This window comes from Accipiter gentilis, chromosome 4, assembly GCF_929443795.1.
Source record: "Accipiter gentilis chromosome 4, bAccGen1.1, whole genome shotgun sequence".
Classification (NCBI taxonomy): Eukaryota; Metazoa; Chordata; class Aves; order Accipitriformes; family Accipitridae; genus Astur; species Astur gentilis.
The window spans coordinates 4,967,436-4,986,183 of NC_064883.1; the positions used below are offsets into that span (position 1 = coordinate 4,967,436).

The 18,748-nt window shown below is 39.9% G+C and overlaps 1 protein-coding gene across 5 annotated transcripts in view; it reads left to right on the plus strand.

The window, feature by feature from the left end:
• The window catches only part of THRB (thyroid hormone receptor beta), a 176,662-nt gene that overhangs the window by 24,569 nt on the left and 133,345 nt on the right, over window positions 1-18,748 (plus strand). The window contains exon 1 of one of the 5 annotated variants that reach the window (XM_049798425.1): window positions 6,867-6,890. The exons of the other annotated variants lie outside the window; for them this stretch is intronic. The gene's annotated coding sequence lies outside the window, so the exon portion shown is untranslated. Of the gene's footprint in view, window positions 1-6,866; window positions 6,891-18,748 lie in introns of those variants that run through there. 5 annotated transcript variants of the gene reach the window in all.

The window sequence follows — 18,748 nt, forward strand, 5'->3', positions numbered from 1 at the left end:
CCCTGCTTTCCTGGAGATGGCTGAACACCTGCCTGCCCGTGGGCAGTGCTGAATGAATTCCTTGTTCTGCCTTGCTTGTGTGCACGGCTTTTGCCTTACCTATTAAACTGTCTTTATCTCAACCCATGAGTGTTCTCACTTTTACCCTTCTGATTCTCTCCCCTGTGAGGGAGGTGAGCAAGGGGCTGTGTGGTGCTTAGTTGCCGGCTAGGGTTAAACAGTGACAAAGACAAAAAAGTTTGGACTCCGCTTTGTGAAGTTCAACTCAAAGCCAAGTTATAACTTGAGCTCAGTCTCTTCAAAACATGCTTGTGTAGATATAGCCATAGTCCATTTTGATGATCATAAGCCTGCAGCTGAATGAATTAATTGATTAATTAAAGGCAGACCTCTACCACTCAGAAGTCCAGATCGACCAGATCAAATCTGAAGTCTGGATGGTTCTTGTAATGTTTTGTCGCTAAGGGTTTCCTTATACATCATGCCTAATCATGTCAATATTTCTTTAGGTCTTGCTCCTTTAAATAGCTTTGGATGACTGGAACATCCCATACTTTTGCAAAGAGGTCCTGAAGTCAGTGAAAGCCATTTGTGAACGCAGGCAGCTGAAAGAAGCAAATGCATTGTGTGCCCTGCACAGTCGTGAGCCAGTCTGTGTTTGGGAAATGAGAGTAGTATAGTATTCCTATGTTTGCTTTTGAAAGTAATCTAATCTAAAAGAGCTTGAAACAATTTGCAAATTAGGAATGTGAAAACCTCAATGTCATTTTTTCATCTTTAAGAGAACAAGTATTTAAACCCAGAAAGAGCACTAGGTGGGAAGAATTTGAGAGATTCAGCCCGGCAGATGTTGCAAAGCATGGGGTAGGATAGGACTAAGCTTTACCTTTTGCTGTGTGAAGGTTAAGAGCTGCAATCTCTGTTAGGAGATCCAGATTTCACAACACTTGGGTGATGGTGTAACAGGAAGAAGGGTGTGGGCAAAACTACAGAGCGACATATGAGTAATTCAAGACCTCACCTGTTTTCCCATCTGTAGAGCAAGGCTAAGTGGGGAAAGCAGATGGGCAGATCAGAAGTTACAGTCTAAATGCTTACTTTTGCTGAGCTTATCTGTATTGAGGATAATCTTTGGGGATTCATGTTTGTTGCATGCTTTTCGTATTTTTGGATGGGTGATTTTTAATTGAGTCAGAAAAAACGTCTGGTGTTACTCCTTTTATATACAATATCAGAACGGCAAATCTGAGCTACTAGGCTATAGCCAACAGATGCCAGTGGTCTTTGTGATGCTTTACTGTTAATTTACTGAGGATGTGTTTTCTTCAATAATGTTCCTAGTAGTGAACGAGCTACCTTTTTAATAATATCAAAGGGGTGGAATTACTGTGTCATTTCCATGCGAAAAAGTCTCAGTGAATATCAGAGGCAGATTATGACATTAAGTAGTGCCCAGAAGTGATACGTCAGGAAAAAAAAGTTACAATCCCAACAATGAATTTTGAAATTCAGTCAACATTTTGTATTTTTAGTAAATACAGAATTTCCTGCAATGTTTGAAATCAGGCTCCAAAAAGAAACTTAGTGTAAGTACAGCTGAGATTGAATTCAGGGGTTATTACAGCGTGAGAAATGAGAAAGGCAGGAATAAAGGTAGGTGATACAAGCTTAATATTTTCCAAAGTTCAACAGTTTTGTGAGCAAAATGGTCTGCTTACAGAGTGTTTGTAAGATAGAAATAACTTTATCTCCAGTACTAAATTTGGAATCAGTATACCCAGCCATCTGCATCTGTATATGTCAAGCCTAATATCTTGATTTAGGGATTGAATTTATACTATGCTCGTTTTTGTTTTTCTTCAGACTTTTGCTATATCACTTGCTTTTTTTTTCTGATGTAATGTGGAATCTCATTGGTGAAGTTTGTTGTATTTCTTTTTTACTGGTGTCTTTATGAAAAACTTGGTGAAAGTTTGTGAAAACTCAGTATTAGACTCCTTATACCTTTGTATGTCAGTTAGCCAGTGGTATTAATATTAAAAGCAATTAATGCTCTTCCCTTTCTAATCCAAGCTAATGTCTTCTAATCAACATTATGTAATTCAACAAAAATAATAAAACCTCCGGAATTAAGATACTATACTCTTTTGTTATCTCTGGATATGCAGCATAGCACATATTTTTGTATCTTTTGAACATTTTGTAGTTCAGTAGCTGAATTTCTGGTAGCAAATGCATCATACTTTTAAGTCAATACATTTAATTTTCTGTCAGCGTTTATCTTGAAGTTATGTTTCTGCTGAATTACCTGTTGTTAATTAAGAATAATTTTATCGCTTTGGTTAACGTAAGAAATTGGGACATTATTAGGGTGTTGGCCTTGATGTTTCCATAACAGGTTAGCTGCTTTGATCTGGCTGTGTTGACAGTAAAATTGGGTCTTCTGCTTGGACGTGCAGGAGAGAGACATGTTTGGTGAGACCGTTATCAAATTGGAGGGAGTAACTAGAATCAGTAAAGCAGAGACAGACACAGTAATAATAAAAAAAGAGAGAAAAAATTAAGCAATAGAGGGTCATGCAGAACACTGTTGCTTTGCTGATATAATTTATGGCTGTAAACAGAGGTCATGACGTCACGCTATGGCAATCCCAGCTCTTCTCATCTTTGTACCGTTTTCCTATGGCTCACATAAGCCCAGTCCTAGAACATTGTGTTCCCTTTTGTGTACCCTTTGTTATTTTTTTATTTTTTTCTAACCAGAAGAGATTAAACAGAAGAGAGTTCGGTGAGGAGTTGGAAAAATAATAGAGGCAGTGAAAGGAAAATGACATTAGCAAAGACTGCAAGGCACACGTATATTGGCAACTTGTGTCTAAACTGTCTGAAAGTAGTTGTAAAGGGTAACTGTAAAAAGTGAAAGTGTTTTTTTATTTTAACGAAGGGATCTACTTATTAGAAGGGATGGATCTAAGACGTTGGTCTGTGTGTGATGGTGTTAATCACCTTGGAAGTGAACGATAGGAATCTTAAGTTGTGTAAAGCACCAGCAGCTGCATAATATGGAATGGTACAACTCTGGTAGAATGAGGGATAGGCAGCAACTGAAGTCCCCTCTTGTATGATCATTTTTGATAGTTGTGACATGTTCTGGTTTTGAACACTAAATAATGCCCTTGACCTAATTTAACTGTAGTATAACAACATGGAGAATGTGGACCATTTACATCATGAAAAGAAAAAAGGAAAATACTCATGTTGAAGTATTTCCTATTTTTAGTGTAATATTTTTTCTTCGTTAAATATTTGCCATAATATAAAGCAAAATACAGCAAAGATAGGATTCTGTTGTATTTGCATAATGTAGGCATATATAATCTTGCAAGTGCCATGTGACATTTTAGATTTTATTTCATTTTCCCTGTAAGCTTCAGACTGGCAGTTAAAGTGCCCTAAAGGGGTCTTTATTCTAGTTGAAGTGCTCCGATTGCACTCATCTTTTCTTCCTTTTTCCTTTTCTTTATGGTGGTGGTTTAAGTTTTGAGGATTGTTGGGGAAGAAGTGCCATCTTTTCTGTTATGATCAGTGGCAGCTAAAGCTACTCGGTGCCTTCTCAGTGATCTTGCCAATCATCTCTCAGCCAAAAAGTGAGGAGTACCTCGTAGACTTGCAGGTTACATGCACATGTGACCCTGATTCAGAAGTGTAAGTGTGTGTAATTTAAGAAACTTGTAGGACAGGTTGTGTGATCCATTCTGTGATTGGCCATCTCACTAGTTGTCTGGTTCTTCTCTAAAAAATGCTATTTAAAATGTTATGACAACTTTTTAGAAACTTGCGATTTAAAATCACATAATCTCAAAAAACTGAACTGTGAATAACTATATGGAGGTTGCAGGTTGGTCAAAGCACAAGAGATTACATTTCAAGACCAATATGCTAAGGAGAAGTACGCAGGGAAGAGAGGGGGAAAAGCACTCCTGTCTCCATGTCAGAACTACGAGGTTTGGTGTATGTTCCCCTAGTTGCTTGGATATCCCAGCTGGGCAGCACTCCCCAAAACGTGGTGGCCATACCCAGCCTTGAACAGAGGTGGTGTGGTAAAACTTCAGTGCTCCTCCCAACTTCCCAAAGAAATCTAACGCGACTATTTCATCCTCATGAAATTTCAAATACATCCTGGCTTCCTTAATTTCAGAATGTAGCATGTCAAGTAAAGAGCATTAGTCCTAACATTTGGACAACATCCATTTCAACTTTCAATCTGGATCTTTTTCTAATGCAGTGGTGTTCACAAAGAATGCAGGCTAGGTGCGTGGTTTTTCCTATTTTCACGTAATTCCTTACTGTCCTTAAATTTGATTGTCCTTAAAATATTTTATTTATTTTTTTTTAGAGTCCAGGTTGTTCTGCCTTAGTGCTTACAAGAAAACATTTCAGAAGGTTATATGAAAAGGCGCAGTTATGTTTATGACTATGCTTATGATCTTTAACTCTTGCTGTCACTGCAGAGCCACCACTCTCAGCTGCTGAGATGTCACAAGGTTCACTAGCTTCCATTTATTTTTTCTTTTAAAACCACTGATGAGCTTTGCAGGTGTCTGGGAGGCTGTGCAGAAAGGCTAGGAGCAAACTGTTGTAGGCAAAGTCCTTACAGACGAATGGCGTTTTGAAGGGACATGATATAAGCATATTTTTCATAATCTTCATTCTGCTGTCATACTCCCCAGAGGAACTTTTGGAGCCTAATGATGAACTTAGAAATGTGTAAAGTAGCATTAGAAATAAGATGCATATGGAAATAGCAATAATGAAGGGGAGAGCATTTCAACACCGTCAGTGGTTGTCTGGAGATGAGTTCCCGAACAGTAAATTCTCAAAGTGCTAGGAAGTTCTCTGATAACAGACAGTAAAAATGAGCAGTTTACCCGCATGTTATAATTACAGTGTTAGATCTGCAGTACTGCTTTCCTGCCCGGTTGCTGATATGTAGCGTTTCAATGGTCTGCATTGTTTATAAGGATAGCGTAGGAACCCATTGAGAATGACAAAATTGCCATGGTGTGTTTGTGTTGTGTCATCCAAATAAAAATCCTTTTTCCATTTGTTCTTGCATATATTTAAGACTGCATTTACCTGTTTATGTGTCTGTAAATGGTGCTTTATAGTCATATGAAGGGAGACACAGTCTTTCTGAGATCTTTTAACATTTTTATCTAATTATGGCTATTTTCTATAGCTTTTCTAATTTTGACACTTTATTAGGAAAAATGTACGTAAGTGATTCAATTTTCAGTTCTGTCTGTTTACCCATGTTAGAAATTATTCTTTAACTCTGTGTGTTTGCTTTTTTAAGGATATCATGACTCATTATTTACTCATGGGTAATCATCTTTAGTAAACAGTGCATCTTGTGAGAGCTAATACAGAGCTTCATGTGTATCAGTTAGAAAGAGACCCTTCGATTCAAAAGTTCCTGCCAGCTGTCACCCCCACAGCTAGTATCACCTCATAATATAGAGCTAGTTACAAAATACCAAAAATAATGTTTGTGTTTAGAGGAACAGGAAAGCTTGCAAAAAAACCAGAACTCAATAACATGTATGACTTCAGGGTTGCAGCAAAATATACCTGGACATGTAATAGTGCAGATTTCTATTTTGTGTCTGATACCTTCCTGCTATGTTTGGTTGGTATTTTATACTTTTTAAATTAATGAAAGCAAAAAAATGGCATGAAATAAAATAACTTAATCCTGTCCTTTTTCTGTTATGAGGAGAAAATATGCTTTGTCTCTATTACCAGTTACTTTTCTTAAAATGATATCCTAGGTTTAGATTTTGAATCATTCCCTGGCTAAGTGATGACTCTCTCATTTTGTCTCCTATTTATAAAAGAAGTGAAAAGATGTAGCTCATGAATTTTTCATATAGACTACAGACGTCCTGTTTGGCCAAATGCTGTCCTCAGTTACAAGTCAGTGTCACCAGTTAGCTGTCTGAGTCAATGGCAGCATTGTGAATGTATTTCAGCATAGTACGGAGACTTAAATGTTTTGTTTCTATCGTGCATATGGGGATAAGAATTAAGCAGATGATAGATAAACTGATTATAAAAATAGATAGGAAATAGAGGTTCATTTTCCAGTCCAACATGCTGCTGCCAGTACCGAAGCAAGAGTAAAACCATTACTCATTGCCCTGCGGGTGCTGCACCCTGCAATGAATGAGTACCATATTTTTAAATATCTAGTAACATCATGAAAAACTGAAGTTGAAGGAGAAGTTCAGATCTTAATTAATGAAACTGCCTTTCCTCCTTTGGTGCTGCCAGCCAGAAAAAACTGATTATATTTTAAACTTTCTAAAGAGGACTTTGACTTTTCACTTCTTAGGATCTGTCTGTGAAACCAAGAGTGAGGAAAGGTGTAATACAAGAGGCAGCAGCTTTACGTGCCTTCACCGCCTGGTTTCAGGTTAGTAACATCCCTCCGAAGTTTTACTTTCAGGGCAGCCCTTACCCCTGTATTCATTCTTTCAGCCTCCAAGATTTTCTGTACTTTGAAGTTAAAAACCAAGTTAACCTTTGACCAAGAATTTCAAAATCATCTGATGGAAAGCCCTTCCCTTTCTGCTGCCTGATAAACAAAAAACTGCCCTCTGCTTATAGGACTCAAAATGCCTCTGTAGGAAAGACCTGAGACTCTATTAATTCTGAATTGCAGTTTTTCTGGATTATCCTTTTTAGGAGGAGGCATCCCCGTTAAGTGTTTGAAGCAATTCTTTGCTTTTGACCTGGAGAATAGAAAACCGGGCAAAAATAATTAGAGCAAAAAATGTTAGTAGCGCTGCTGTGATGTGAGGACCTTACCCGCAGCTGGGGTCTGCCAGGTAAGTAAGAGATTGCTCTCAGCCTTACTAGTTTGAGACCCGTCTGAAATAAAAGAAGAAGGCAAACCCAAAGAAAACTGAATGGAAATGCAGCCCCGCCGTGTTTTTTTGTGCCGTAATGAGGAAAAAAATTCGCTTTGCGCTGAGACAGCTTAAGGTTTGGGGTTTTTTTCCCATTGCTTGTCTCATTCAGCATCTATTTTCTGAAAAAGAGCAGAGCATTGACCGCTGCTGGTTTCACAGTCCTCTCCAGCCGGTGGGCGTAGGCAGTCTTCTCAGCCCCTGTACGAAATCTCGGTGGAAGACTGAGAGCATTGCCTGGTATAGGGTAGATGGCACATTTTGTATGTGAAGTTCTGGTCACCGCTCCCTGCATGAGCGTCATGAGGTTTCTGAGCGAGTTTGTTAGCGGTTTCACGGCTTTCTGTCCTCCTCATGTGATGCTTTTCCACACCACCTTCTGATCCTGTCCCGGGGAGCTCAGCGGCGCGCTCGCGTGCTCCGCTCTGTCTGCGGAGGGTTTTGTGTCAGGGGAGAGCTGGGCATCCACGCCGCCAGGTGAGGTGCCCTGGGGTGCTCAGGGAGCTAGCCCAGTGGCGGCCGCTGTCTTCGGTCCACCCCAGTGCTCCTGCCAGAAGGCTTCTCGTGGAGGCGGCTTTCCCTCAGACGCGAGCGGTGGCATCAGCGGCGTGGTTCAGGAAATGTGCCGTTCTTCCAGAGGGAGGGCGGTTTCCAGCCTGCATCGCGGCCTGCAGAGCTGGGTGAGCGGTCGGCGTCCATCTTGCACCCGTCAGTAGCCCGGCAAGCTCTGCAGCGCCGACCGTGCCTGTGTGCTGTATGCTTACGCCTCAGGTTGGGAAAGTCATCAGAGCTCCGGCTCTGAAAACGTTGGCGCAGTATGGTTTTAGTACCCTTTCAGGAGGCGATACGTACCTGGAAGGGACGCTCTGTCTAATGCAGGCAGCGTTGTTTATTGTGGGATGCGCAGTGTGGGAAAGCAGGCATGACGTCGACTATCTGTTCGCATCAGGATAATGCAAGATCGGTCTTTTAAGAGAAATCATAAACATGTTTGGCATATATACACAATAAAGTGTCTCCTGTAAGACTCATTCTTCCAGTGTTGCCTAATCAATATGGTATGTTGTTTTTGAAGGTCCGATTTCTTTCATGCCTTGCATCTCCTTCTGGTACTCAGATGTCTGGCTGATGAGCTCTTTTGATGCTATGTGCTGTATTTATAGCCCTTATGAACTTGCCTTGCAAAATCACTAGATTTTAATCACTCGCTTCTTTGAGTACTGGGTCTTAAATATGCAGACTTGTCGGCACTTAGAGAGCTTTATTTGTCTTATCAAAATACATTGAAAACAAGTCGGTCTGTTGGAGCTGGCTATCTTGAAACGGTTAGGATTAAGACGCCAGCTTTACACAGCGGCAGCACTGAGGTGGAGAACGGTAGATGGACAGAAAGATTGGGAAAGAATTAACTATTAATTTAAGTATCTTGGGGTTATACACTGATGTTTTACTAGAGTGGGTCTGTCATTACCTGTTTCGCTCTTTCTGCGGGCAGTTCCTGATCTCTCTAAGTCTGCTGCTGAATGCCATTTTGAAAATCTTTCCAAGGATAATTGCTGCCACGAAGGTAAATATTCTCATGTTCTGTGTGACACCTGGGTTATAAAAATGGTGATGTCTCTAACTACCCATTTCCTTCCTTTTTTTTCACTTTTTTCCCTGAAACCTAGAAAAAGAGGTGTTAGGGAGTGACACCGGTAAATGGATTGACCGTCCTTGATTTTTGAAATCCCAGCTTTTCTTTGTGGAATTTCCTGGATTTTTTCTCTACCTTTTAAATTACTTTCTGTGGAGAGTTAAACTTCTCAGGGTGGTTGTTAGACATAGAATATGAGCCATGCTGAATTGATGTCTGCATGGCAACATAAACACAGAACAGAAGAAAACAGGAGTTTTAGAAGGAATCTTAAGAGTCTGGTAAGTCCCCCTTCTTGTGCTAGTAAACTATCTTAAAAATGGAGAGAAAGCTGATAAGGCACTGTGTTGGAGATAGGCAATATACTGTATAAAAGCAGAAGTTTAGCTTTTGACTTACATAATAGACAGGGAAATGTCACCACAGATCATACTAGTTGCACTAAATGCTTGTCTATCAAAAGCAATTGAGCTTTTTCCTGCTGTGCTGGCATATAGAAGTGCTGTCTTCTGTGCTGTAAACCAACACAATTTCAGCTACCTTGAATTTTTTTTTTCCCCAAAAGCCTATGTCTGTCAGTCACTTTACAGAACTTGCTAGGAATTACGAATATAAAAGTTGTGCAACAAGGAAGTAGGTTGCTGTGCCACCAGTCTCTGCTTTCCAGTGCCTTTTCGCGTGAATGCAGGATTTTGAGCTGTGCAACAGAAGCAATCGTACACAAACTTGGGGTAAAGCAGAATTGAAGAGTTTTGAAATGTCAGTTCTTCAAGCCTTGTGCAGGCAAACTGCTACTTGTGATAGTTTTGCCGGGTAAATTTTTGGGGATTTTGACCCTTAGCATTTATATTCAGTGGTAGAAATAGGGTAAGTCTAGTTTAAACTCCTAGAGGCACAGTGTTTGAAGTGGGCTGATGTGGCATACATACCACCACATCAAAAAAGTAGACATGCTTTTGTTACCACTATTTTGATTTTTTTTTTCCTTCTAAAATACAGGCAGAAGTTGCTGAATTTGTGAGAAATCTAAAATATGACTCTTTTTGCCCATTTAAGAAAGAGGCTTTTGTGTGTGTGTGTTTTGTTGTTTTTTTTTTTGTTTTAAACTTGTCACTTGAAAATCTTTGCTGTGGTGTTTTGTTTTGTTTTAGGAAAGAAGTCAACCAAAGTGGGCTTTTCATTTCCTCCAAATTATGGTGCTGCATTGATAATAGTTAAAGAATGTATTTTTTTTCTGGTTTTTGATACTAGATACAGCATCTTAAATTTTCAAAAGTGACTCATGATTTGGCTTAAGGCCGTTTTAGAGTGCATAACCTAAAACATCTGAAAGATGGTATTCAGTTCTTACTGGAAACAAGGTTCCATTAAAGACATTTCAGTTTGCCAGCGAAATGCCCAGGCATCCAAAATCACCACTTGTATGTGCAAATATAGCTTATTAGATTTCCTTGCAGGCTGTGATTGAAAGCTTTTCATAATTTGAAAAAGTTAGAAGATTAAAAGCAAACAAATTCTTACATTTATCTGTAATTACATAATCCAATGTGATGTGATGATATTATAATTTATGATACAATGTAACTTATTATAAAACAATTGCATTATTGCCTGTATTCTTGCGAAGGGAAGGCAAGCAGGAGTAACTGATGGCTAGATACCGTGTTAGATTTTGCTAATTTGTGTACTACAGCCAGGCAGATGGTGTAGTTGCATAGCTATAAGCTATTATGGTTTCCTAAACTCTAGACATTCTAGCTGGATAATAGGATCCTCTGTAATTTTCTCTTTGCAGTCCTAACAACACTGACTGATTTAGTGGGTATTTCTCCACACTGACTGATTTAGTGGCTATTTCTCCTTTTTTGCTTTTAGTTGGTGATGGAGCTGCTACAAACAGGTGATTAAGCAACAGCAAACATCAGTTTGTCAGTCTGTGATTCCTTGGGGCTATAGTGGGGGGAGGCAGGAGGAAAGAAGTTGCTGAGTGGCCTGACATAAAAGAAATGGGTAAATCTTATGGAGCAAAATGTAAAACCTAGCAAGGGTTGTCAAAACAGCAGCACCAAAATCAAAAATGCCACTGAAGGACAATTTATATATCGATAGGAAAAAGCAGAGTGCTATGTTTATTCCTGCCAAGGAGACATTTTTCAGATTTTTGTAATCAGTAAATACCTGTGAGGACAATCCGAATTGGTACCTTGTCACCAAAATACATGTACGAAGACAGTCCATAAGCATGAGCCCGTTGGCCTGTTTCATTCACAAACACCGGCTGTTTCTCTTCACTGCTAAAACAATGGGGAAAATAATTTGAAGGTCGTAAATAAAAAGGTCTGATTTCAAATAGATGAGACTATCACAGTCATCTTTTGTGTTTACAGCATCACTTTCAGCATAGCATAAAATGAGAAATTAAAAAATTATTTAGGAGTTTACCATGGATGCATCCTATGGGACAGGTTTACAGTTCATTATTGTTTTGCGTGAAGAAACCAGGTAAAAAATGCAAGGAAATCTAAAATGGTTCCACGAAACAGGCAGGTGTTCATCAAAATAACCTGATAATAACTGTCAGCATTTGGTGGAAAACATGTTCATAGTTAATCATTTTGATTCTTCTTCGGTGAAGAAGCCACAGAATATTCTGTCCAAGTTGTTAAAGATGCCATCCAAAATGTCATCCAAGATTTTGATTAAAACAGAGTATGCCTTTTGCACAATGAGATGTTATGGCTGGATCTAATTAACGATGAACAATTGGAACCATGGGAGAACAAAAAAAAATTATGATTCAGATAAGTTAGAGAGCTTTTCCATTACATAGTCCATATGACCAATCCCAAATACGAAAGTCATAGATCGATCCTGAAATAAAAAAAACCCAAACAGTGTTGAAGTAATACATGGAACAAAAGCTCTTCTGGTCTGTAAAATGAAAAATGCAGATTTCTACTCCATTGTAGCTTAGCTGCAATATTTAGTTGCTTTGTCATATTGTACTTCTGATACATTTGCAGAAGAGAATTCCGTCCTTATAAGCAGGAAGCAAAACAAGTATGGAAGCCTTTTCTGATAGTAGGATATTTTGTGTCTACTGTTGCCTATGGGCATGGAATCACACATCAGAGTGATCAGGCTGGAAGACTGTGAACCTCTGCCTCTCCCCCATATTCTCTCTGGGTTGCTTCTCTGCCCCTCTCCTCTACCAGCGGGCTTTGAGCATCTCTTTTCGCCACCAGCTTTACGATGATGTGGAAGGATAGTGGAGGTGATGCTACCCATTGCTCCCTCCTGTCAAATTAGGACCACTCAGCCCCCGTGCACCATGGGTTTGCTGCACGTGCCTCGTACCACTTTATTTCTCCCTGTGCATTCCTGACGCACTGCCTTCCCGCAGCCCTGTCTGGTTCAGGGATCCGTGCCAGAAATCAAAACATTGTAATTAATATATTGAAAAAAAGGTTCTACATGGGGGACATATTACTCGTGGTATTGATGTCTGTTGCATTGGATCTGGATTTCTCTTGACCATCTAATTAATCATAGTGTCTGTCTCCATCAGAGCAATTGGCAATAAACTAGTGGTTTTTTTGTCATATGTTTTGGTGTGTTGAAGGGTAACCTTAAAAACCCAATACATAATTCTGCATGGTACTGCCCACCACCAATTAATTATTTACAAAAATTAAACCATGGTAATGAATCACTGATCTTAGAGGTTTGTGAAAGTAATTCCAGTTTTATTTACTGTAGTTTCTTGAATAACAGTCAGATTCTCCTATTTTAGTTTGACAATAAGCCAGTAGGATCAAAAGGATCTCGGGATAACTTTATACAAAATGTTTTGACTTTGTTTGTGATTCCCAGCTCAATGTTTTATTGTGAGAAGACGTAGAAATGTTCCTGACTTAACAAGAACAGAAATTGTGGTAGCCATCGATAACTAAATAAAGAATGTGCACCATATTGCAAAATAACTTCTCAGCTATGTTCTGCTCATGGAATATATTGAAGTGAAACCTGACATCCTCTTTAATTCAGACAGTGGGATGCTTGAAGTCATCTTTGCTTTTGTGTTTCTCTAGTCTTGGGACAAGCTGGCTGGCAGTTTGCTTCAGAGCATCCTCAGACACAGCTGTCACTGGTTCGGGTCCCCGGGGGAATGCGGTGCAGCCAGCCACAGGTCTCTGGTGCTCAGGGAGCGCCTGTCCTTGGGAGGCTGCCGGTGAAACAGGAGATCCAAAATACTGGCTGCATCCACCATGGGTCAGGGCATCCCACTCCTGTGTGTCCAGGTGCCTTTCTTGACCAGACGGAGCAGTGCGAAAGCAAGAACGTGGTCTTTGTCCTCTGTGGTGTGTTGCTCAGCTGTTGCGCTGTCGTTCATGTGCCGGCGGCCTGATCTGTAGCCAGCGTGGGCTCGTCGGTCAGTTGTTCTGCTCGTGCTCGTCATGCAACCGTGCGGCTGCTTGGCGTCGGCTGGTGGGGACTGCAGGCACCACTTTTTGGTCTCTGCTTTCATTTTGCAGCAGCTGACATGCTTTGGCTGGTTGCTGGAGTACATCATCTACCTTTAGTGTGGTTTATCGCTTTGGGCTCAAAGTTTGCTCTGCTCGTTTATCATCATTTGCTAACCATAAAACAGGTATACACTACCAACTTCAGCCTACGTAGGACAACTTGGCAGAGACTGCAGGCATCCTTTAGGGATGACATGCATTTAAAATCCCTTTTATGGTAACGTTATAAAAGGATCCTTAGTGTAAGTGGTGATAATGCTCAGAGGATTTCTTAAAAAAAATTATTTTGCGTGTAGTATTTCTTTTAATACATCCTTATGCGTAAAACCTCTCAGTATAATTGCAGCTTTGTAAATCCCCATTATTTGTTCTCTATTTGTAACAAAGGATTTGTCTGTTGAGTTACAACTGCAAATACCTCATAAACCCAGCAGCTGAGTATTATCTGTGATATACTGGGGGGGGGGGGGGGGGGGGGGGGAAACAAGCAAATACCACTGTCTTTCTAAAAGTACAGAAATTTAAGTGAAGCCTGTTTTGTGGAGCATTCAAGATGGCGAAGGTACCATTTTCCCCTTTCTTGCTAGTTCTGCATTCAGATGTTTTCAATGTGCATGATAGCAATTTTGAATTTGAATATTTTGATAGATTTTTTTAAATTTTTTTTCTGATCTCCTTTGGTAGAAATAAACATAAAAGTCAATCGCAACAGATTGGCTTTGGTACATTACTACAAAGTTACTAAACAAATTTCTAAATCTGTGAGTTTGTCCCCTAATTAGAGTTTAGCCCAATTCCACCTTTCAAAAAAAACGCGGAGCTTCAGCATGCTTGACCTTAGCTCCGAAAAATAAAGCAAATATCATTTCTTAAGGCTTTTATCCTGTTAGCCAGAAAATCTTGATTCAATAATATTTTGAATTTAGTCATAGTTGGTTATCACTAGCAAATTATGTCATCGTCATGAGCAGTGTTTACCACCACCTCTCCACAAATGATGAAGAGAAGTTAGGCAGTTGCAGACAGTACCTAAACATAACTGTGTTTTACTGAAGATTTATATTTGCTGTATATACTGGGCATAGGGAGACATTTTCCAAAGCCCTTCTTAGAAATACCTGTTTCTATTTCATTATCTGTTTCTTATATAGGCAACCAAAACCGCCATTTGAAAAATACTTTCCAACAGAATTGCTGGCCTGATGATTATACAGTGGTGCTGTACAATACTCCTTAAAATCTTTGCTGTATCATAAATAAGAAGAAATTACTCGCCTCTCTTAAGTTTGCGTTCACTGACTTTCAAATGGCAGATTTCCATTTTATTTATTTATTCTTAGGGTGTATTTCATAGCTTTCAAATTGTATGAAGAGCTTAAGGACATATTCCTTGCTCAAATCATGCAGTTTGCGCCACAGTTCTGAACTGCATTGGGACGATTTACTGCGACATGTGCTATACATGGGACTTAAATGAGGGCATATGCCATACAGGTAGAAAAAAATAGAAGAAAGAAATGTAAGAAAAAAAAATCTTCAAATCAAAGATAAAGCAGATAATGTACTACAGACTAGTTCACCATAATTTTCTTTCCCCATTAGATGCATGCATTAAAACTCTGCTTTCATAGAACCTTCTTGCTTTAATTTTGGATGGAATTACCATGAGAGCTGCATTCCAGTGTGCAGACATTCCAGTGTGCAGACACCATCCCAAGCAGAACATGGCACCACCAACTTAGTTATTACAAAAAGTATTGGGGAAAAAATACGTGTTCTGGATGTATCATGAGTTGGAGGCAGCCAGGCTTTAAGCTCTGCGATGGGTTGGGACTGGCACCCTGGAAAAAACATAAAGTCTGTCATTTTTTATTCCAGGACTCAATAATGACATTCACTGGCAGGGGATATTGTGCAGCAATATTTACTGTACATTCATCCTTGAAGATAATTGCCTTTTTAATTCTGCCATCCCGTAGAAGACAAAGTGGGGGCAATTAAGACAACCATAATCATTCTCATGTCAGTAGGGTGATTATAAGCAGAAAAATACCTGCTTTCTGATACAAGGTTTGAAGGTCCAAGACTTACTTCTCTGTAGTTTATGCTTACTTAGACATACGGACAGTGATTAAAATGAGGCATCTGGTGTAAAACAGTCTGAATCTAAGGATGAAGTGTCTCACCTTGTTTTGGTTGTCTCAGCTTGTCTTCTCTCTGGGTTCCTCTTCAGTAAGCTGGAGGAGGAAAGGAGAAAATTCCAGGGTGCTGTTTGCACCACCAGTCTCAGAAGTGGTGACTCCCACCAGTAACTGCAGTATATGGTTAAACACATGTGAGATGAGTACCTCTGAGTCCCCAAAACTTTCCATTTCACCACCTTCATACGTTGCATTTAAAGCTTGAGGGTTTCCCTCAGATTTGACTACTGTTAGTTTTTTATGAAGTTTTGGGCAATACTGGGAAATGTGATGAACACTGATAGTTCAGAAATATGTATGAAGGCTTGTTTTTGATATCCTGATGCCTTTCATAATTGGGTAGCCAAAGTATGTTTTAATCTTGTTACTTCTTCATTGAAACAGGGAATTGTAATGGAAATGCTTCCAAAACAGGACTACAGACATTACTGTCTATGGACTCATCATTTACTGGAGAGGATAATAGCTTCTAGGCAGTGTATTCATAGCATTTTCAGTAAAGCAGCTGTGAGTTTTTAGCTCCTTAGGATGGCCTCAACAAACATACAACAGTAGCAGTGGTGATTTATGTTTCCTCTTTATTCATCCTCTGAACAGTTGAGTCAAGCTACCTGGCTGAAATCTAAGACTTCTTAGACCCAGGAGGAGGAGTAGCTTCCAAAAAATCATTGAACTTTGATTTCTATGACAGCCAGTCATCAACAGCAATAATGCATGGTGGGTGAAGAAAGAGGAATGCGCCTGCACGTTCGACACTTCCCTGGGGAGAAGGCCAGACATGAGACAGTGGGTCTGTGACTGGTCATGCTGGTGGGGCACCAGACCCTGTATTCCTTTTGCAGTTGACAATTATGTGTAGGCACGTATAGCTGCGGGTGGGGTTATATGCAGTTTTTTGGCAACGATGGTCAGTTTTTAATCTGTACATACGCTTTATATGGAACTTTTTAATGTGTTTTCTGCCTTCTGGCTATGATCTTATGTTTGCTGTCCAATCTAAACATGGGCTTTCTTCTAGCCTTTTATCCTGCAGAGAGCATATACCCGCATGATAATTATGATTAGCATTGTACTGGTAGTAAACATGTTCAGGATGCATCTGTAGGCCCCGGAGTTCAGACTGTGCATGCAGGCCTATCTACTGCCTTGCGGAGAGACCGAGTCTCCCCAAGGAAGCACCAGACAATCCAAGGCATGCTGTGTAGAGTTTCAGAAATGAAAGTGCCTGTCACAGATTGGACTTTGGCATGCTGCAGTCATGGCTTTTCACTCTACAAAGCGCATGGCACAACTTGCTAACTTCTGTGAGTGCTGGAACTGTGAAATCAAATGGCCTTGTGTCAAGACTGGTGGGGCAGGAAGAATTAAATTATGTTTCTATGCCAGAAGAGTTCATTGCATCTTGAGGAAGAACTTTGCTGAGGGAAGTCAGCAAGATTTTCTGTGTTGGTTTGGTGGGTTTTTTCTGAGTTGAGTTGTTTTTTTGTTGTTGTGGTTTGTTTTTTTTTTTCAGTGATGTGCATTTTAATTCTTACTGGGAGCTGCTAAACAGCAGAACTGAAAGCCAAACTTACTGGAGTGGCTTTAGGAATGAATTTATCTCCTGGTGGGAATTCTTGGTCCCCCACCTCCTTCTTTTTCCTTCCTTGGCTCTGTTGGAATGAGAACTCAGTGGCTTTTCCAGGCCTGGTTGGCTTTCTGTGATCTTTTGTGAAAAAGGAGATTGTAATTGCTTTTCTCAGTCAGTCTCCTTGTGGACCTCTGAACACTAGAGCATCCTGTGGGGACTACAAAAGTAAACCGAAGCAAATTCTGCAGTGATGGTGAATCTGTCTAGAGGACAGAATAGAATTGCATCTTTTGATAACTTTTAAAGAACTTTTCCCCCTAGTTGTTTCTTTCTAAATGAAGATGCCTGTGATAGATTTCAGGAGCCTAAAAGTAATTTTGAATAGGATGAATGGGATTTTGTTGGATAGTAATATGTGTATAAGAAGAAAAGTAGTACCGTCATCCCTAATATGATCTCCGTTCAAAGACTTAGGCAGAATATGTAATTTATATCTAAATTTGGTGAAGTCCACCTGAATGCCTTTTCTCCTACCATGTACCAGATAAGTGCTGAATCATTTGGAAATAACTTGTTTTTTATAGGCATCAAACCCATGTTTTGGTTAATGGCAAGGTATGTTGGTGTATCTTAAGCTTTGCAGTTTCTTCTAAACAGCATACAATAGCAAAGATGAAATAATAATGACTGAAACAAAAAGGAACGCTTTTATATGTACAACGCCATGCAGTCAAGAATTTTCTAAGTCTGGTAAAGGAGGAAATTTTCATCTACATCTATTCTGCTGTCTGATCAATTTGGCAGTATTAGTTTTCTGTGGTTTGACTGGAGTCGGTGATGAGTCTTCTTTAAGCAGACTCACCAAGAGCATCAGTAGCAAAAAGTACATTGTTAAAGCAATATCCGTCTAGGTTTTTCGGGTGTTGGTATTTACAAAACTGATTCATAAGGAGTTCTGAAAAACATGGAGCTTACAAAAAGATTTATGGATTTTTTTGTATCTGAATTGAAAGGAGAATGTAAATACCTTGTTGAAATTACAGAGCCTTTGTCACTGAGTGTGGACAGTTGTCTGCTTAGTTTAACTTAATTGTAGTGATGTGCTTTTGAGGCAGTCTGCTAGAATCCCTCCAGAGTACATCCAAAGTTAGCACATTTGGTGACTGGCAACAAGTACAGTTTTTACTGTAAAGAGGCATATGCTTAGAAAAATGACACATCTGAATATTGCAATGCAAATGTCTTCACTTTTTTTGGTAGAGATCTTCCCCTCCATCAAAGCAAGGAGGTCATTAAGCATGAAAGCAGTGCAAGCAGTTAACAGGAAATACTGTATTTTTATGTGAAAGCAGAGAGCCCACATGAAACTCTTTGCCAAGCTGTCAGAGGCAGATAAGGCAGGAAACCTGACAAGTCTTCTGCAGGGACTGTTGAACGCTTGGAGCCTCACTTACCCAGTGGGGTGTCAGGCACGCTGGGGTGGAGGTTATCTCCGCTTGGATAGAAGGCAGATCATCTGAAGATAGAGGGAAGCTTCTTGCTACCTGATGGAGAACAATAACGGGCCCTTCTTTCTCTAGGACATGGTCCTCTTGGACGAATGTCTCCTGAGACCATCAAGCTAGAGCCCATCAGAATGTATGATGGCAGGTGCTCGTGGCCCTCATTATAGCGTGTCCTGTTATCAACAGCTAGATCAGATAAGGGAAACTTATGCAAACTGTTTCTTTAAGCATGCTAGGAGTTTTTTTTTCCTGGGAGTCATAAATCCTGCCGAAGTCAGCTTTCATTCTTCTTTTAAAAGTACGTAGGACGAGTTAAATATGCTTCAAAGCAGCCTGTGC